General features: G+C 38.3%; 2 long non-coding RNA genes and 3 other non-coding genes across 5 annotated transcripts; all 5 read right to left on the minus strand.

The window, feature by feature from the left end:
* Window positions 1-1518: 1518 nt before the first annotated feature.
* TRNAS-ACU (transfer RNA serine (anticodon ACU)) lies at window positions 1519-1592 on the minus strand. The gene has a single exon. It is a non-coding gene; the product is annotated as a tRNA-Ser (tRNA).
* A 7046-nt stretch (window positions 1593-8638) lies between these two features.
* On the minus strand, window positions 8639-9691 carry LOC135028492 (uncharacterized). Its single transcript, XR_010224794.1, has 3 exons — window positions 9629-9691; window positions 9341-9553; window positions 8639-8722 (listed from the first exon to the last, which is right to left on the minus strand). It is a non-coding gene; the product is annotated as an uncharacterized LOC135028492 (long non-coding RNA).
* Window positions 9692-12787: 3096 nt separating this feature from the next.
* On the minus strand, window positions 12788-12861 carry TRNAS-ACU (transfer RNA serine (anticodon ACU)). Its single transcript has one exon. It is a non-coding gene; the product is annotated as a tRNA-Ser (tRNA).
* Window positions 12862-13957: 1096 nt separating this feature from the next.
* Window positions 13958-14031, minus strand: TRNAS-ACU (transfer RNA serine (anticodon ACU)). Its single transcript has one exon. It is a non-coding gene; the product is annotated as a tRNA-Ser (tRNA).
* Window positions 14032-21077: 7046 nt separating this feature from the next.
* LOC135028491 (uncharacterized) lies at window positions 21078-22130 on the minus strand. Its single transcript, XR_010224793.1, has 3 exons — window positions 22068-22130; window positions 21780-21992; window positions 21078-21161 (listed from the first exon to the last, which is right to left on the minus strand). It is a non-coding gene; the product is annotated as an uncharacterized LOC135028491 (long non-coding RNA).

The following is a 22130-nucleotide window of genomic DNA, read 5'->3' on the forward strand; positions in this document are numbered from 1 at the left end:
CAATGAAGCAAGTTTAATTTAGTAATAGGTGAAAAACCATCCCTACAAAGGTGTTAATCAGAGACTTGGCTTTGTGGACACTTTTCAGAGAACAAATTTGTTAGCATAAAAATAAAGCCAGAAAATGAAGAGCTGTTTAATCACTCAATTGGATTTTTTTTGCCAGCATATTTCTTTTTCTCTGCAACCCACTGCTAAATTGTGCTTCCTAGCTGTTTTTATAAAATCACTGAATCAAATCTAACTCTGATTACATCAGAGAAGGCCAGGTACCCTACACCATAAGAGGGGGTTTGAAATTTTGACTTGTCTACTTAAAGATCACCAAAATCTGATAACAAGTTCAATTACTTCCCTGGGTGGGATTGAACCACCAACCTTTTGGTTAGTAGCCAGACACACTACCCGATTGCGCCACAAAGACACTTTGCAAAAAGTATATACTGACAAAGGCTAATAAGCATACATCTAGAACGTTTCCTAGAAAAACTTTAAAAAGTTAATAAGCTGGAGAGTTTTTGTAAGATGTTTCTTCCATCAACCAACGAAGAAACACATTGGTACTTTCCCATGATGAGTGAGTGCTTCAGGATCTCTTGCACTTACATGTGCAGCAGAGTACTGCAATGGAAGCATGCTGGGCCCATAACCCAGAGGTAGGCAGATTGAAACTATCCTTTGCTATATGCATTTTTTTTGTTAATTTAAGTAATCAAAACTGGGATTGATATTTTTGCTCTTTTATTTTTACTTAAAGTACAATAACTTTTACCATTTTAATTTGTTTTAATAGTATATTGACAGTATAGTTTTCTTTAAAAAATCCACTTAATTTTCTTTACCCTATTATTAAAAGGGTAATTGACAAAAACAAACTACATTGTCACCAGAAGAGCAATACAAAATGTACAAGTGATATATTAAAATCATCTTTCCAGCTTGAATTTCAATGATGCATTGGGGCAACGATTTTGTGAGAAACATCTTCACCCTTAAATAAAGATTTTCTTAATTCCTTACCTGTGTGCTAATTAGATATCACCTTGTTTTCACATTAAACAGACTTCTACATGAGAAAGCAGCAAGGATGCAGTGGCGTTAATGTTTCCTGGTGTCAACCTGTATTATTTCAGTAGACATTGAAATGAGGATGCATCTTGCTGCCTTTCCAATGAAGCAAGTTTAATTTAGTTATAGGTGAAAAACCATCCCTACAAAGGTGTTAATCAGAGACTTGGCTTTGTGGATACTTTTTAGAGAACAAATTTGTTAGCATAAAAATAAAGGCAGAAAATGAAGAGCTGTTTAATCACTCAATTGGATTTTTCTGCCAGCATATTTTTTTTCTCTGCAACCCATTGCTAAATTGTGCTTCCTAGCTGTTTTTTATAAAATCACTGAATCAAATCTAACTCTGATTACATCAGAGAAGGCCAGGTACCCTACACCATAAGAGGGGGTTTGAAATTTTGACTTGTCTACTTAAATATCACCAAAACCTGATCACAAGGTCAATTATGTCCCTGGGTGGGATTGAACCACCAACCTTTTGGTTAGTAGCCAGACACACTAACCGATTGCGCCACAGAGACACTTTGCAAAAAGTACATACTGACAAAGGCTAATAAGCATTCATCTAGAACGTTTCCTAGAAAAACTTTAAAAAGTCAATAATCTGGAGAGTTTTTGTAAGAATTTTCTTAACTCAACCAACGAAGAAACACATTGGTACTTTCCCATTATGAGATGAGTGCTTCAGGATCTCTTGCACTTACATGTGCAGCAGAGTACTGCAATGGAAGCATGCTGGGCTCATTACCCAGAGGTAGGCAGATTGAAACTATCCTCTGCTATATGCATTTTTTTTGTTAATTAAAGTAATCCAAAACTGGGATTGATATGTTAGCTATTTTATGTTTACTTAAAGTACAATAACTTTTACCATTTTAATTTGTTTTAATAGTATATTGACAGTATTGTTTTCTTTCAAAAATCCACTTAATTTTCTTTACCCTATTATTAAAATGGTAATTGACAAAAACAAACTACATTGTCACCAGAAGAGCAATACAAAATGTACAAGTGATATATTAAAATCATCTTTCCAGCTTGAATTTCAATGATGCATTGGGGCAACGATTTTGTGAGAAACATCTTCACCCTTAAATAAAGATTTTCTTAATTCCTTACCTGTGTGCTAATTAGATATCACCTTGTTTTCACATTAAACAGACTTCCACATGAGAAAGCAGCAAGGATGCATTGGCGTTAATGTTTCCTGGTGTCAACCTGTATTATTTCAGTAGACATTGAAATGAGGATGCATCTTGCTGCCTTTCCAATGAAGCAAGTTTAATTTAGTAATAGGTGAAAAACCATCCTTACAAAGGTGTTCATCAGAGACTTGGCTTTGTGGACACTTTTCAGAGAACAAATTTGTTAGCATAAAAATAAAGCCAGAAAATGAAGAGCTGTTTAATCACTCAATTGGATTTTTTTGCCAGCATATTTCTTTTTCTCTGCAACCCACTGCTAAATTGTGCTTCCTAGCTGTTTTTATAAAATCACTGAATCAAATCTAACTCTGATTACATCAGAGAAGGCCAGGTACCCTACACCATAAGAGGGGATTTGAAATTTTGACTTGTCTACTTAAATATCACCAAAATCTGATCACAAGGTCAATTACATCCCTGGGTGGGATTGAACCACCAACCTTCTGGTTTATAGCCGTACACACTAACTGATTGCACCACAGAGACACTCTGCGAAAGTACATACTGACAAAGGCTAATAAGCATTCATCTAAAACATTTCCTAGAAAAACTTTAAAAAGTCAATAATCTGGAGAGTTTTTGTAAGATGTTTCTTCCATCCACCAACGAAGAAACACATTGGTACTTTCCCATGATGAGTGAGTGCTTCAGGATCTCTTGCACTTACATGTGCAGCAGAGTACTGCAATGGAAGCATGCTGGGCCAATAACCCAGAGGTAGGCAGATTAAAACTATCCTCTGCTATATGCATTTTTTTTTGTTAATTAAAGTAATCCAAAACTGGGATTGATATTTTTGCTCTTTTATTTTTCATTAAAGTACAATAACTTTTACCATTTTAATTTGTTTTAATAGTATATTGAAAGTATTGTTTTCTTTTAAAAATCCACTTAATTTTCTTTACCCTATTATTAAAATGGTAATTGACAAAAACAAACTACATTGTCACCAGAAGAGCAATACAAAATGTACAAGTGATATATTAAAATCATCTTTCCAGCTTGAATTTCAATGATGCATTGGGGCAACGATTTTGTGAGAAACATTTTCACCCTTAAATAAAGATTTTCTTAATTCCTTACCTGTGTGCTAATTAGATATCACCTTGTTTTCACATTAAACAGACTTCCACATGAGAAAGCAGCAAGGATGCAGTGGCGTTAATGTTTCCTGGTGTCAACCTGTATTATTTCAGTAGACATTGAAATGAGGATGCATCTTGCTGCCTTTCCAATGAAGCAAGTTTAATTTAGTAATAGGTGAAAAACCATCCTTACAAAGGTGTTAATCAGAGACTTGGCTTTGTGGACACTTTTCAGAGAACAAATTTGTTAGCATAAAAATAAAGCCAGAAAATGAAGAGCTGTTTAATCACTCAATTGGATTTTTTTGCCAGCATATTTCTTTTTCTCTGCAACCCACTGCTAAATTGTGCTTCCTAGCTGTTTTTATAAAATCACTGAATTAAATCTAACTCTGATTACATCAGAGAAGGCCAGGTACCCTACACCATAAGAGGGGGTTTGATATTTTGACTTGTCTACTTAAAGATCACCAAAATCTGATAACAAGGTCAATTACGTCCCTGGGTGGGATCGAACCACCAACCTTTTGGTTAATAGCCATACACACTAACTGATTGCGCCACAGAGACACTTTGCAAAAGTCCATACTGACAAAGGCTAATAAGCATTCATCTAAAACGTTTCCTAGAAAAACTTTAAAAAGTCAATAATCTGGAGAGTTTTTGTAAGATGTTTCTTCCATCAACCAAAGAAGAAACACATTGGTACTTTCCCATGATGAGTGAGTGCTTCAGGATCTCTTGCACTTACATGTGCAGCAGAGTACTGCAATGGAAGCATACTGGGCCCATAACCCAGAGGTAGGCAGATTGAAACTATCCTTTGCTATAAGCATTTTTTTTTTGTTAATTTAAGTAATCAAAACTGGGATTGATATTTTTGCTCTTTTATTTTTACTTAAAGTACAATAACTTTTACCATTTTAATTTGTTTTAATAGTATATTGACAGTATAGTTTTCTTTAAAAAATCCACTTAATTTTCTTTACCCTATTATTAAAAGGGTAATTGACAAAAACAAACTACATTGTCACCAGAAGAGCAATACAAAATGTACAAGTGATATATTAAAATCATCTTTCCAGCTTGAATTTCAATGATGCATTGGGTCAACGATTTTGTGAGAAACATCTTCACCCTTAAATAAAGATTTTCTTAATTCCTTACCTGTGTGCTAATTAGATATCACCTTGTTTTCACATTAAACAGACTTCTACATGAGAAAGCAGCAAGGATGCAGTGGCGTTAATGTTTCCTGGTGTCAACCTGTATTATTTCAGTAGACATTGAAATGAGGATGCATCTTGCTGCCTTTCCAATGAAGCAAGTTTAATTTAGTAATAGGTGAAAAACCATCCCTACAAAGGTGTTAATCAGAGACTTGGCTTTGTGGACACTTTTCAGAGAACAAATTTGTTAGCATAAAAATAAAGCCAGAAAATGAAGAGCTGTTTAATCACTCAATTGGATTTTTTTTGCCAGCATATTTCTTTTTCTCTGCAACCCACTGCTAAATTGTGCTTCCTAGCTGTTTTTATTAAATCACTGAATCAAATCTAACTCTGATTACATCAGAAAAGGCCAAGTACCCTACACCATAACAGGGGGTTTGAAATTTTGACTTGTCTACTTAAAGATCACCAAAATCTGATCACAAAGTCAATTACGTCCCTGGGTGGGATTGAACCACCAACCTTTTGGTTAGTAGCCAGACACACTAACCCATTGCGCCACAGAGATACTTCACGAAAAGTCCCTACTGACAAAGGCTAATAAGCATACATCTAGAACGTTTCCTAGAAAAACTTTAAAAAGTCAATAATCTGGAGAGTTTTTGTAAAATGTTTCTTCCATCAACCAACGAAGAAACACATTGGTACTTTCCCATGATGAGTGAGTGCTTCAGGATCTCTTGCACTTACATGTGCAGCAGAGTACTGCAATGGAAGCATGCTGGGCCCATAACCCAGAGGTAGGCAGATTGAAACTATCCTTTGCTATATGCATTTTTTTTGTTAATTTAAGTAATCAAAACTGGGATTGATATTTTTGCTCTTTTATTTTTACTTGAAGTACAATAACTTTTACCATTTTAATTTGTTTAAATCCACTTAATTTTCTTTACCCTATTATTAAAAGGGTAATTGACAAAAACAAACTACATTGTCACCAGAAGAGCAATACAAAATGTACAAGTGATATATTAAAATCATCTTTCCAGCTTGAATTTCAATGATGCATTGGGGCAACGATTTTGTGAGAAACATCTTCACCCTTAAATAAAGATTTTCTTAATTCCTTACCTGTGTGCTAATTAGATATCACCTTGTTTTCACATTAAACAGACTTCCACATGAGAAAGCAGCAAGGATGCAGTGGCGTTAATGTTTCCTGGTGTCAACCCGTATTATTTCAGTAGACATTGAAATGAGGATGCATCTTGCTGCCTTTCCAATGAAGCAAATTTAATTTAGTAATAGGTGAAAAACCATCCCTACAAAGGTGTTAATCAGAGACTTGGCTTTGTGGACACTTTTCAGAGAACAAATTTGTTAGCATAAAAATAAAGCCAGAAAATGAAGAGCTGTTTAATCACTCAATTGGATTTTTTTGCCAGCATATTTCTTTTTCTCTGCAACCCACTGCTAAATTGTGCTTCCTAGCTGTTTTTATAAAATCACTGGGGTATATTTACTAAGCTCCCGATTTTGACCGAGATGGCGTTTTTTCTTCAAAGTGTCATCTCGGTCATTTACTAAACACTAATCACGGCAGTGATGAGGTCATTCGTATTTTTTTGCTAGTCCAAGTTCAAAATTACGAATGAATACACCATCGGTCAAATTACGCCTGTTTAGATATGAATCTCGGTCATTTATTAACCATTCGTAATTGCATTTGCTGCCGCGAAAATGATTTCGCGGCCGCGAAAAATTACGATTCGCATTTTTTCCCTAAAAAAAAACGCGCCAGCCTTTGAAAACCGCGTTTACATGTGAACTTAATTATCCATTACTCACACCTGTTTTTTTGGGCCTATAAAAGTGTTTCAGGCACATTCTGAACTACTCTCACTCTGAAATGGCGGCTGTAGTGTGTGGCAATGGTTTTTTGTTGGCTGTGGGATACGTTAGACTGCTCCATGAGGCTTCCAGGAATCAGGACCAGGTAAGTGAACATGGCCAACAGGTTGTCCAGGTACCGCGGAGGCTGCGCCAGCCTCGTTTTTTTAGAGGGCGTTTAAACTTAAATGCATTGTCCGATGATAGGGTCATACAGATGTTCCGCCTAAATAGAAACAACATTTTCCACCTGTATGACCTTGTCAAACTGGGCATAGACCCTGAGACAGCACGCTCTCGCTCTGTCTCAGGCCTACACAAACTCCTGGCTGTGTTACACTTTATGGCTACTGGGAGCTTCCAGGCTGTGGCAGGCGACGTCATTGGGATCTCACAGCCCACCTTTTCAAGATTTTTGATGCAGGTGAGTCTAAAAATACATATGCGGTTATGGCTAAGTGTTGCTTGTGTAAGTTGAAACACCACAGTATTGTAGAGAATACCTAACATGACACTCACCTTAGCTTATTTAATGTCCACTCAGGTTTTGGATGTGTTGGAGCCACACATTAAAGCCTCAATCTGCTTCCCTACTGAGGAGTCGGAGTGGAGTGCTGTCAGGGTAGCTTTCTATGAGCTTGCAGGCATGCCCAATGTGCTGGGGGCCATAGATTGCACACACGTTCAGCTGAGATCACCTAAGGGCCGCCAGTATATATATACTAATAGGCATATGGATCAATCAACTAATGTCCAGGTGGTCTGTGATGCAAATTTAAAAATTATGAGTGTTGTTGCAGGTTACCCTGGTGCCTGCCATGACTCCTTCATCCTCAGTCAGTCATCGCTCTTCGATAAATTTGAGGAGGGACAAATGCCTGATGGCTGGCTGTTGGGTATGTTGAAAATGTTATGTGTGTATGTCTTTTAACCACAGCCTAGATTTTGGAGGAGGTGATAGAATAATCTAACATATGTCCTAATGTTGACTATATATGTTTTTCAGGTGATGGGGGTTACGGCTGCTACTCTTGGCTCCTTACTCCATTGTCCCAACCTGATTCTCCTGCTGAACACAGTTATAATCATGCACATAAGGCTACGCGGAATGTGATAGAAAGATGTTTTGGGGTGCTGAAGTCACGTTTTCGGTGTCTGGATAAATCTGGTGGCCTTTTGTTGTATAGTCCCTCAAAGGTGACTCGGATTGTGTTCTGCTGCTGTTTTCTCCATAATCTGTGTTTAAGTCAACATCTGGCACATGGTGAGGGAGAAAGCAGTCAGCAAGCAGAGGAGTTAGATACATCTGGTGACAGTGTGAGTACAATTGTAGGGAGGCAGGTACGTCAAGAAGTGATCCTGCGATATTTTACAGGTAAGTTTTATTATGCTGTAATTATCCTTCACTAAACACTTTGCTCTACTTTCTATTGTGTGTTCTGTTACTTACTGTTTGTTGTTTATAGTGGTGTGTCCATTGTGCTTAGTTGATGCTAACAAAACATTTACAGTCATTACCCTTGAAAAACATAACTACATACATACAGACCAGCTTAAAAAATTTTGGAGACGGACACAGGAATGTTTTTTTTTAACAAATTTTTGTATTTATTTGCACAAAAAGATTGGTGTTATTTTTTTCGCTTGTGTGTGCTGGGTGCTGGCTCACTGGCACGTGCTCTTGAGGAACGCCGGACAGGGGAGGTTACTGGCGTTTGAACAGGGGTCGTGGTCCCCGAGCTGGAGGTAACTTGCTGAGCTCCCATCATAGCAATATTGCTGCTCAAATTATTTAAACTGGCAATCAGCTGAGTGTTTGTAGCAGTGTGGCTGGCTACAATCCTGGATAAGGCCTCATTCACCACTTGATTGTGTTGAATGATCTGAACGAGTGCCTGCTGATGTCGCTGTTGCTCATCTATAATGCGGGATAAATGTGCATTCATTTGGCTGTTTTCAGCCCTAATTTGCTCCATTGAGGTAGCCATTCTCCCTACTTGTACTATCAGTCTGCCCGAGTTGCGACTAATACGCGGTAGATGATGGGGCAGACTGGCAAGGTGTTGTGTATGTTGGGTCAGGGTGGCATTGCTTTGGGCCTGTTGGCTTGTCCAACTGGCCCAAAAATCGCCAGGAATTTGGCTTGGGGGCGGAGCTTGTGCCAGTTGGGGACTGATGGATGGTTGGGGTATATCCTGCAACTGTATTGGCATGCTTGGATCAACAGCTGTAAGTTGCAGTGTGAAGGATGGCTCTTGTTCTGGTCCCTGCTGGTCCTCGGCGGACATCAAGTTGTGCTCTGTATGGGGTAGGCAACATGCAATGTTGTAATTTTTTTTAATTTGGCCTGGCTAATGCAACACATTAATACATTCCTAATACTACATTTTTGCATTATTAGCACTTGTTTTTCTCAACGTTAACAATTTATAATTTTTATATTTTAAAAAACCAACACAGGCGCAAACATTGCCAAATTTGCATATTCCTCACTTAACTAACTTCCCTCCACACCATTACACTGTTAGATTCCCTCCCCTCACCACGATATAGACTACTTACCTGTATAGTCCAGAGGAGCGGAGCAAGTAAGCCATCTACATACTGGACAGGGGCGATGTGTGAACACTCTAATGGTTTTTTTATTTCGGTCCAACATTTAATTTTATTCATATTTTTTTAAAAATGTGAACGTGTGTGTGCTTAATGTATCCTCAAATCTGTTGTTTTCATACAAATAGGTTGTCTAGACCATCCACTAAGACCTTATCTAATTTTATTAAAGCACCTTGAGCAATTGAAGACGTTACATCACATTGATTGTTGAGGAAAACATGTAAACTCCAAACCAACTAACAACATCTTAAGTGTACTGTGTATATTATTGCTTATGTGTTTAATTTATGTTTTTACTCACCAGATAACTGAGGTGATCTGGCCTCATCACTCTGCGAACTCGACAATAGTGCCAGTGGTGGCTGGGGTGACACTGCCGAAAGTCTTCGCCTGGGTGGGGATGATGGAGGTGCGGAATCAGAGCCAAGACGCCGTGTCTTAGTTGGCCTCCTGGGTAAGTGGCCCAAGCCCTGTGATGGGCGGCTTACAGGAGGTCGGCTTCCAGAAGCAGAACCTAGGTGCAAAATTTAAACTTAATATTTTGTACTTCTATGTGTTTTCAGAATATGTGACTACAGTGAAGACTTACCTGCAATACCGGCATCATCCTGACTTGTGTGAGGCCTGTCTGGGCGGCTGGTCTGTGTGACTGTGGAAAAAGTGACCCCAACATTATTACCATGTTTTTGGAAAAATGACCCACTGAAAACCATTAATGTACTGTAAGCATCTATATGGTTTTGTTTAAAACAAATTTTTAAGCTTAAGAGCTTCTACATTCATGATTTTGAGTTGAATATCAAAATGTACTTGATGTGGCACACAATAAATTTATTTAAAATAAGTTTTTGGTCTCAGATATTGCAGAGATTGAGTACTTGCAAATATTTTTAAAATGTAATGTTTTAAAAATTTCCCCGCTTTTCTGTTTGTTAAAAAAACAAAAACCTTTTGTGGATTTTAAACAAACACACATGTTCAAGCATTATCGCCAAAAATTGCAACAAAAAAAGAAAAAAAAACATTCAAAACACAAACACACCTTAAGGGAGCATAGGCATGCAATCTGTTTTGTGAGAAAAAAATCATCCTTTAAACTTTAAAAATGAAATTAACTAAATTTTACAGACATTTTAAGAACAATATTACAAAACAAACTTACCATCCTGCGTGGGTCGGTCCGAATCCCGGACATGAGTAGCAGACACCACTTCGCCAGGAATCAATGCCCGCACAGGCTCCTCCCAGTCCCGATAGCTTACACGTAAAGGTGGCCCACCTCCGGTTCTCCGTGCAGATTTGGACTCTTTGGCCATCTTGGCCTTGACACGCCGCTTAATATCATAGAAACGCTTGCGGCACGTGTCCTCTGTCCGCCTCACCACACCCTCACTATTCACAGCAAGTATGACTTGCCCCCACAGGGCAGACTTCCTGCGGGAGGACACCCTGGCAGCATCCTGACCAAACAATTGGCGATGGTGCTTCATCAGCTCACGCACCAACGCCATGTTTTCAGCATAGCTGAACTTTATATTCCTGCCAGTCTTGGTAGTGGTGCGTGGCTGCGGTGCCACAACACCATCACTATCACTGGAAAATCCAGCAACAGGCACCCCCTCCTCCTCCTCCTCACTAACCTCCTCCCTCTCACTACCCCCCTCCACCTCACTACCAGCCTCCACCTCACTACCAGCCTCCACCTCACTACCAGCCTCCACCTCACTAACCTCCGCCACCACACTGACCTCTGAGTCGGACATGACAAACAACATAAAACACACAAAAATGAAAACACAAAACACACTCCTCCACTACTCCTACTACACACCACACAGCCAACACACACGCTCACTCACTCACAAACAATGACAAAAGACTGAAAAAAAAAAACAAGGACAAAAAAGTTTACAAACTGGGAAAAAACAATACTACAAAGATCACAAGACTACTAACACACACAGTACAGCACTCAACAATCACCAAACTCCTCTCCAAATCCACCAAAAACTCCACCAAACTCACCAACTCCAAATACACCTTCCTCTCTCCTCTCCACTAGCTAAACCCACGAGGTGCGGAGTGTTTGGGGCGTTTTTATAGTAACATGCACAGACACTCCTCCTTCACGAATACAACCAATCACGGCCGCGTGACGTAAACGAAACTTAGGAGTAAAAACGCGGCCGCAAATTCAAAATCACTGCCGTAACAGACTTGTGACGCAGTTGTAAAAAAAACGCAACAACGCGGCCGCAAAATAGCAAACGCGGCCGCATTCAGCAGCAAAAAAACACGAATGACATCGACATCGGAAGATACGGAAAATACGAATACGACTGCTTAGTAAATGAGTCGTAATCAATTCAAAAAGTTGCAGATTTACACTGTCGATGTCAGTCGTGATTGAACTTGAACATGATTCTGAAAAATACGAATCTTAGTAAATATACCCCACTGAATCAAATCTAACTCTGATTACATCAGAGAAGGCCAGGTACCCTACACCATAAGAGGGGGTTTGAAATTTTGACTTGTCTACTTAAAGATCACCAAAATCTGATAACAAGGTCAATTACGTCCCTGGGTGGGATTGAACCACCAACCTTTTGGTTTATAGCCGTACACACTAACTGATTGCACCACAGAGACACTTTGCAAAAGCACATACTGACAAAGGCTAATAAGCATTCATCTAAAACGTTTCCTAGAAAAACTTTAAAAAGTCAATAATCTGGAGAGTTTTTGTAAGATGTTTCTTCCATCCACCAAAGAAGAAACACATTGGTACTTTCCCATGATGAGTGAGTGCTTCAGGATCTATTGCACTTACATGTGCAGCAGAGTACAGCAATGGAAGCATGCTGGGCACATAACCCAGAGGTAGGCAGATTGAAACTATCCTCTGCTATATGCATTTTTTTTTGTTAATTAAAGTAATCCAAAACTGGGATTGATATGTTGGCTCTTTTATTTTTACTTACAGTACAATAACTTTTACCATTTTAATTTGTTTTAATAGTATATTGACAGTATTGTTTTCTTTCAAAAATCCACTTAATTTTCTTTACCCTATTATTAAAATGGTAATTGACAAAAACAAACTACATTGTCACCAGAAGAGCAATACAAAATGTACAAGTGATATATTAAAATCATCTTTCCAGCTTGAATTTCAATGATGCATTGGGGCAACGATTTTGTGAGAAACATTTTCACCCTTAAATAAAGATTTTCTTAATTCCTTACCTGTGTGCTAATTAGATATCACCTTGTTTTCACATTAAACAGACTTCCACATGAGAAAGCAGCAAGGATGCAGTGGCGTTAATGTTTCCTGGTGTCAACCTGTATTATTTCAGTAGACATTGAAATGAGGATGCATCTTACTGCCTTTCCAATGAAGCAAGTTTAATTTAGTAATAGGTGAAAAACCATCCCTACAAAGGTGTTAATCAGAGACTTGGCTTTGTGGACACTTTTCAGAGAACAAATTTGTTAGCATAAAAATAAAGCCAGAAAATGAAGAGCTGTTTAATCACTCAATTGGATTTTTTTTGCCAGCATATTTCTTTTTCTCTGCAACCCACTGCTAAATTGTGCTTCCTAGCTGTTTTTATAAAATCACTGAATCAAATCTAACTCTGATTACATCAGAGAAGGCCAGGTACCCTACACCATAACAGGGGGTTTGAAATTTTGACTTGTCTACTTAAAGATCACCAAAATCTGATAACAAGGTCAATTACGTCCCTGGGTGGGATTGAACCACCAACCTTTTGGTTAGTAGCCAGACACACTAACCGATTGCGCCACAGAGACACTTTGTAAAAAGTAAGTACTGACAAAGGCTAATAAGCATACATCTAGAACGTTTCCTAGAAAAACTTTAAAAAGTCAATAATCTGGAGAGTTTTTGTAAGATGTTTCTTCCATCAACCAACGAAGAAACACATTGGTACTTTCCCATGATGAGTGAGTGCTTCAGGATCTCTTGCACTTACATGTGCAGCAGAGTACTGCAATGGAAGCATGCTGGGCCCATAACCCAGAGGTAGGCATATTGAAACTATCCTTTGCTATATGCATTTTTTTTTGTTAATTTAAGTAATCAAAACTGGGATTGATATTTTTGCTCTTTTATTTTTACTTAAAGTACAATAACTTTTACCATTTTAATTTGTTTTAATAGTATATTGACAGTATAATTATTTTTTAAAAAATCCACTTAATTTTCTTTACCCTATTATTAAAAGGGTAATTGACAAAAACAAACTACATTGTCACCAGAAGAGCAATACAAAATGTACAAGTGATATATTAAAATCATCTTTCCAGCTTGAATTTCAATGATGCATTGGGGCAACGATTTTGTGAGAAACATCTTCACCCTTAAATAAAGATTTTCTTAATTCCTTACCTGTGTGCTAATTAGATATCACCTTGTTTTCACATTAAACAGACTTCTACATGAGAAAGCAGCAAGGATGCAGTGGCGTTAATGTTTCCTGGTGTCAACCTGTATTATTTCAGTAGACATTGAAATGAGGATGCATCTTACTGCCTTTCCAATGAAGCAAGTTTAATTTAGTAATAGGTGAAAAACCATCCCTACAAAGGTGTTAATCAGAGACTTGGCTTTGTGGATACTTTTTAGAGAACAAATTTGTTAGCATAAAAATAAAGGCAGAAAATGAAGAGCTGTTTAATCACTCAATTGGATTTTTCTGCCAGCATATTTTTTTTCTCTGCAACCCATTGCTAAATTGTGCTTCCTAGCTGTTTTTTATAAAATCACTGAATCAAATCTAACTCTGATTACATCAGAGAAGGCCAGGTACCCTACACCATAAGAGGGGGTTTGAAATTTTGACTTGTCTACTTAAATATCACCAAAACCTGATCACAAGGTCAATTATGTCCCTGGGTGGGATTGAACCACCAACCTTTTGGTTAGTAGCCAGAAACACTAACCGATTGCGCCACAGAGACACTTTGCAAAAAGTACATACTGACAAAGGCTAATAAGCATTCATCTAGAACGTTTCCTAGAAAAACTTTAAAAAGTCAATAATCTGGAGAGTTTTTGTAAGAATTTTCTTAACTCAACCAACGAAGAAACACATTGGTACTTTCCCATTATGAGATGAGTGCTTCAGGATCTCTTGCACTTACATGTGCAGCAGAGTACTGCAATGGAAGCATGCTGGGCCCATTACCCAGAGGTAGGCAGATTGAAACTATCCTCTGCTATATGCATTTTTTTTGTTAATTAAAGTAATCCAAAACTGGGATTGATATGTTAGCTATTTTATGTTTACTTAAAGTACAATAACTTTTACCATTTTAATTTGTTTTAATAGTATATTGACAGTATTGTTTTCTTTCAAAAATCCACTTAATTTTCTTTACCCTATTATTAAAATGGTAATTGACAAAAACAAACTACATTGTCACCAGAAGAGCAATACAAAATGTACAAGTGATATATTAAAATCATCTTTCCAGCTTGAATTTCAATGATGCATTGGGGCAACGATTTTGTGAGAAACATCTTCACCCTTAAATAAAGATTTTCTTAATTCCTTACCTGTGTGCTAATTAGATATCACCTTGTTTTCACATTAAACAGACTTCCACATGAGAAAGCAGCAAGGATGCATTGGCGTTAATGTTTCCTGGTGTCAACCTGTATTATTTCAGTAGACATTGAAATGAGGATGCATCTTGCTGCCTTTCCAATGAAGCAAGTTTAATTTAGTAATAGGTGAAAAACCATCCTTACAAAGGTGTTCATCAGAGACTTGGCTTTGTGGACACTTTTCAGAGAACAAATTTGTTAGCATAAAAATAAAGCCAGAAAATGAAGAGCTGTTTAATCACTCAATTGGATTTTTTTGCCAGCATATTTCTTTTTCTCTGCAACCCACTGCTAAATTGTGCTTCCTAGCTGTTTTTATAAAATCACTGAATCAAATCTAACTCTGATTACATCAGAGAAGGCCAGGTACCCTACACCATAAGAGGGGATTTGAAATTTTGACTTGTCTACTTAAATATCACCAAAATCTGATCACAAGGTCAATTACATCCCTGGGTGGGATTGAACCACCAACCTTCTGGTTTATAGCCGTACACACTAACTGATTGCACCACAGAGACACTCTGCGAAAGTACATACTGACAAAGGCTAATAAGCATTCATCTAAAACATTTCCTAGAAAAACTTTAAAAAGTCAATAATCTGGAGAGTTTTTGTAAGATGTTTCTTCCATCCACCAACGAAGAAACACATTGGTACTTTCCCATGATGAGTGAGTGCTTCAGGATCTCTTGCACTTACATGTGCAGCAGAGTACTGCAATGGAAGCATGCTGGGCCAATAACCCAGAGGTAGGCAGATTAAAACTATCCTCTGCTATATGCATTTTTTTTTGTTAATTAAAGTAATCCAAAACTGGGATTGATATTTTTGCTCTTTTATTTTTCATTAAAGTACAATAACTTTTACCATTTTAATTTGTTTTAATAGTATATTGAAAGTATTGTTTTCTTTTAAAAATCCACTTAATTTTCTTTACCCTATTATTAAAATGGTAATTGACAAAAACAAACTACATTGTCACCAGAAGAGCAATACAAAATGTACAAGTGATATATTAAAATCATCTTTCCAGCTTGAATTTCAATGATGCATTGGGGCAACGATTTTGTGAGAAACATTTTCACCCTTAAATAAAGATTTTCTTAATTCCTTACCTGTGTGCTAATTAGATATCACCTTGTTTTCACATTAAACAGACTTCCACATGAGAAAGCAGCAAGGATGCAGTGGCGTTAATGTTTCCTGGTGTCAACCTGTATTATTTCAGTAGACATTGAAATGAGGATGCATCTTGCTGCCTTTCCAATGAAGCAAGTTTAATTTAGTAATAGGTGAAAAACCATCCTTACAAAGGTGTTAATCAGAGACTTGGCTTTGTGGACACTTTTCAGAGAACAAATTTGTTAGCATAAAAATAAAGCCAGAAAATGAAGAGCTGTTTAATCACTCAATTGGATTTTTTTGCCAGCATATTTCTTTTTCTCTGCAACCCACTGCTAAATTGTGCTTCCTAGCTGTTTTTATAAAATCACTGAATTAAATCTAACTCTGATTACATCAGAGAAGGCCAGGTACCCTACACCATAAGAGGGGGTTTGATATTTTGACTTGTCTACTTAAAGATCACCAAAATCTGATAACAAGGTCAATTACGTCCCTGGGTGGGATCGAACCACCAACCTTTTGGTTAATAGCCATACACACTAACTGATTGCGCCACAGAGACACTTTGCAAAAGTCCATACTGACAAAGGCTAATAAGCATTCATCTAAAACGTTTCCTAGAAAAACTTTAAAAAGTCAATAATCTGGAGAGTTTTTGTAAGATGTTTCTTCCATCAACCAAAGAAGAAACACATTGGTACTTTCCCATGATGAGTGAGTGCTTCAGGATCTCTTGCACTTACATGTGCAGCAGAGTACTGCAATGGAAGCATACTGGGCCCATAACCCAGAGGTAGGCAGATTGAAACTATCCTTTGCTATAAGCATTTTTTTTTTGTTAATTTAAGTAATCAAAACTGGGATTGATATTTTTGCTCTTTTATTTTTACTTAAAGTACAATAACTTTTACCATTTTAATTTGTTTTAATAGTATATTGACAGTATAGTTTTCTTTAAAAAATCCACTTAATTTTCTTTACCCTATTATTAAAAGGGTAATTGACAAAAACAAACTACATTGTCACCAGAAGAGCAATACAAAATGTACAAGTGATATATTAAAATCATCTTTCCAGCTTGAATTTCAATGATGCATTGGGTCAACGATTTTGTGAGAAACATCTTCACCCTTAAATAAAGATTTTCTTAATTCCTTACCTGTATGCTAATTAGATATCACCTTGTTTTCACATTAAACAGACTTCTACATGAGAAAGCAGCAAGGATGCAGTGGCGTTAATGTTTCCTGGTGTCAACCTGTATTATTTCAGTAGACATTGAAATGAGGATGCATCTTGCTGCCTTTCCAATGAAGCAAGTTTAATTTAGTAATAGGTGAAAAACCATCCCTACAAAGGTGTTAATCAGAGACTTGGCTTTGTGGACACTTTTCAGAGAACAAATTTGTTAGCATAAAAATAAAGCCAGAAAATGAAGAGCTGTTTAATCACTCAATTGGATTTTTTTTGCCAGCATATTTCTTTTTCTCTGCAACCCACTGCTAAATTGTGCTTCCTAGCTGTTTTTATTAAATCACTGAATCAAATCTAACTCTGATTACATCAGAAAAGGCCAAGTACCCTACACCATAACAGGGGGTTTGAAATTTTGACTTGTCTACTTAAAGATCACCAAAATCTGATCACAAAGTCAATTACGTCCCTGGGTGGGATTGAACCACCAACCTTTTGGTTAGTAGCCAGACACACTAACCCATTGCGCCACAGAGATACTTCACGAAAAGTCCCTACTGACAAAGGCTAATAAGCATACATCTAGAACGTTTCCTAGAAAAACTTTAAAAAGTCAATAATCTGGAGAGTTTTTGTAAAATGTTTCTTCCATCAACCAACGAAGAAACACATTGGTACTTTCCCATGATGAGTGAGTGCTTCAGGATCTCTTGCACTTACATGTGCAGCAGAGTACTGCAATGGAAGCATGCTGGGCCCATAACCCAGAGGTAGGCAGATTGAAACTATCCTTTGCTATATGCATTTTTTTTGTTAATTTAAGTAATCAAAACTGGGATTGATATTTTTGCTCTTTTATTTTTACTTGAAGTACAATAACTTTTACCATTTTAATTTGTTTAAATCCACTTAATTTTCTTTACCCTATTATTAAAAGGGTAATTGACAAAAACAAACTACATTGTCACCAGAAGAGCAATACAAAATGTACAAGTGATATATTAAAATCATCTTTCCAGCTTGAATTTCAATGATGCATTGGGGCAACGATTTTGTGAGAAACATCTTCACCCTTAAATAAAGATTTTCTTAATTCCTTACCTGTGTGCTAATTAGATATCACCTTGTTTTCACATTAAACAGACTTCCACATGAGAAAGCAGCAAGGATGCAGTGGCGTTAATGTTTCCTGGTGTCAACCCGTATTATTTCAGTAGACATTGAAATGAGGATGCATCTTGCTGCCTTTCCAATGAAGCAAATTTAATTTAGTAATAGGTGAAAAACCATCCCTACAAAGGTGTTAATCAGAGACTTGGCTTTGTGGACACTTTTCAGAGAACAAATTTGTTAGCATAAAAATAAAGCCAGAAAATGAAGAGCTGTTTAATCACTCAATTGGATTTTTTTGCCAGCATATTTCTTTTTCTCTGCAACCCACTGCTAAATTGTGCTTCCTAGCTGTTTTTATAAAATCACTGGGGTATATTTACTAAGCTCCCGATTTTGACCGAGATGGCGTTTTTTCTTCAAAGTGTCATCTCGGTCATTTACTAAACACTAATCACGGCAGTGATGAGGTCATTCGTATTTTTTTGCTAGTCCAAGTTCAAAATTACGAATGAATACACCATCGGTCAAATTACGCCTGTTTAGATATGAATCTCGGTCATTTATTAACCATTCGTAATTGCATTTGCTGCCGCGAAAATGATTTCGCGGCCGCGAAAAATTACGATTCGCATTTTTTTCCTAAAAAAAAACGCGCCAGCCTTTGAAAACCGCGTTTACATGTGAACTTAATTATCCATTACTCACACCTGTTTTTTTGGGCCTATAAAAGTGTTTCAGGCACATTCTGAACTACTCTCACTCTGAAATGGCGGCTGTAGTGTGTGGCAATGGTTTTTTGTTGGCTGTGGGATACGTTAGACTGCTCCATGAGGCTTCCAGGAATCAGGACCAGGTAAGTGAACATGGCCAACAGGTTGTCCAGGTACCGCGGAGGCTGCGCCAGCCTCGTTTTTTTAGAGGGCGTTTAAACTTAAATGCATTGTCCGATGATAGGGTCATACAGATGTTCCGCCTAAATAGAAACAACATTTTCCACCTGTATGACCTTGTCAAACTGGGCATAGACCCTGAGACAGCACGCTCTCGCTCTGTCTCAGGCCTACACAAACTCCTGGCTGTGTTACACTTTATGGCTACTGGGAGCTTCCAGGCTGTGGCAGGCGACGTCATTGGGATCTCACAGCCCACCTTTTCAAGATTTTTGATGCAGGTGAGTCTAAAAATACATATGCGGTTATGGCTAAGTGTTGCTTGTGTAAGTTGAAACACCACAGTATTGTAGAGAATACCTAACATGACACTCACCTTAGCTTATTTAATGTCCACTCAGGTTTTGGATGTGTTGGAGCCACACATTAAAGCCTCAATCTGCTTCCCTACTGAGGAGTCGGAGTGGAGTGCTGTCAGGGTAGCTTTCTATGAGCTTGCAGGCATGCCCAATGTGCTGGGGGCCATAGATTGCACACACGTTCAGCTGAGATCACCTAAGGGCCGCCAGTATATATATACTAATAGGCATATGGATCAATCAACTAATGTCCAGGTGGTCTGTGATGCAAATTTAAAAATTATGAGTGTTGTTGCAGGTTACCCTGGTGCCTGCCATGACTCCTTCATCCTCAGTCAGTCATCGCTCTTCGATAAATTTGAGGAGGGACAAATGCCTGATGGCTGGCTGTTGGGTATGTTGAAAATGTTATGTGTGTATGTCTTTTAACCACAGCCTAGATTTTGGAGGAGGTGATAGAATAATCTAACATATGTCCTAATGTTGACTATATATGTTTTTCAGGTGATGGGGGTTACGGCTGCTACTCTTGGCTCCTTACTCCATTGTCCCAACCTGATTCTCCTGCTGAACACAGTTATAATCATGCACATAAGGCTACGCGGAATGTGATAGAAAGATGTTTTGGGGTGCTGAAGTCACGTTTTCGGTGTCTGGATAAATCTGGTGGCCTTTTGTTGTATAGTCCCTCAAAGGTGACTCGGATTGTGTTCTGCTGCTGTTTTCTCCATAATCTGTGTTTAAGTCAACATCTGGCACATGGTGAGGGAGAAAGCAGTCAGCAAGCAGAGGAGTTAGATACATCTGGTGACAGTGTGAGTACAATTGTAGGGAGGCAGGTACGTCAAGAAGTGATCCTGCGATATTTTACAGGTAAGTTTTATTATGCTGTAATTATCCTTCACTAAACACTTTGCTCTACTTTCTATTGTGTGTTCTGTTACTTACTGTTTGTTGTTTATAGTGGTGTGTCCATTGTGCTTAGTTGATGCTAACAAAACATTTACAGTCATTACCCTTGAAAAACATAACTACATACATACAGACCAGCTTAAAAAATTTTGGAGACGGACACAGGAATGTTTTTTTTTAACAAATTTTTGTATTTATTTGCACAAAAAGATTGGTGTTATTTTTTTCGCTTGTGTGTGCTGGGTGCTGGCTCACTGGCACGTGCTCTTGAGGAACGCCGGACAGGGGAGGTTACTGGCGTTTGAACAGGGGTCGTGGTCCCCGAGCTGGAGGTAACTTGCTGAGCTCCCATCATAGCAATATTGCTGCTCAAATTATTTAAACTGGCAATCAGCTGAGTGTTTGTAGCAGTGTGGCTGGCTACAATCCTGGATAAGGCCTCATTCACCACTTGATTGTGTTGAATGATCTGAACGAGTGCCTGCTGATGTCGCTGTTGCTCATCTATAATGCGGGATAAATGTGCATTCATTTGGCTGTTTTCAGCCCTAATTTGCTCCATTGAGGTAGCCATTCTCCCTACTTGTACTATCAGTCTGCCCGAGTTGCGACTAATACGCGGTAGATGATGGGGCAGACTGGCAAGGTGTTGTGTATGTTGGGTCAGGGTGGCATTGCTTTGGGCCTGTTGGCTTGTCCAACTGGCCCAAAAATCGCCAGGAATTTGGCTTGGGGGCGGAGCTTGTGCCAGTTGGGGACTGATGGATGGTTGGGGTATATCCTGCAACTGTATTGGCATGCTTGGATCAACAGCTGTAAGTTGCAGTGTGAAGGATGGCTCTTGTTCTGGTCCCTGCTGGTCCTCGGCGGACATCAAGTTGTGCTCTGTATGGGGTAGGCAACATGCAATGTTGTAATTTTTTTTAATTTGGCCTGGCTAATGCAACACATTAATACATTCCTAATACTACATTTTTGCATTATTAGCACTTGTTTTTCTCAACGTTAACAATTTATAATTTTTATATTTTAAAAAACCAACACAGGCGCAAACATTGCCAAATTTGCATATTCCTCACTTAACTAACTTCCCTCCACACCATTACACTGTTAGATTCCCTCCCCTCACCACGATATAGACTACTTACCTGTATAGTCCAGAGGAGCGGAGCAAGTAAGCCATCTACATACTGGACAGGGGCGATGTGTGAACACTCTAATGGTTTTTTTATTTCGGTCCAACATTTAATTTTATTCATATTTTTTTAAAAATGTGAACGTGTGTGTGCTTAATGTATCCTCAAATCTGTTGTTTTCATACAAATAGGTTGTCTAGACCATCCACTAAGACCTTATCTAATTTTATTAAAGCACCTTGAGCAATTGAAGACGTTACATCACATTGATTGTTGAGGAAAACATGTAAACTCCAAACCAACTAACAACATCTTAAGTGTACTGTGTATATTATTGCTTATGTGTTTAATTTATGTTTTTACTCACCAGATAACTGAGGTGATCTGGCCTCATCACTCTGCGAACTCGACAATAGTGCCAGTGGTGGCTGGGGTGACACTGCCGAAAGTCTTCGCCTGGGTGGGGATGATGGAGGTGCGGAATCAGAGCCAAGACGCCGTGTCTTAGTTGGCCTCCTGGGTAAGTGGCCCAAGCCCTGTGATGGGCGGCTTACAGGAGGTCGGCTTCCAGAAGCAGAACCTAGGTGCAAAATTTAAACTTAATATTTTGTACTTCTATGTGTTTTCAGAATATGTGACTACAGTGAAGACTTACCTGCAATACCGGCATCATCCTGACTTGTGTGAGGCCTGTCTGGGCGGCTGGTCTGTGTGACTG

This window comes from Pseudophryne corroboree, unplaced genomic scaffold (genome assembly GCF_028390025.1).
Source record: "Pseudophryne corroboree isolate aPseCor3 unplaced genomic scaffold, aPseCor3.hap2 scaffold_478, whole genome shotgun sequence".
NCBI lineage: Eukaryota > Metazoa > Chordata > Amphibia > Anura > Myobatrachidae > Pseudophryne > Pseudophryne corroboree.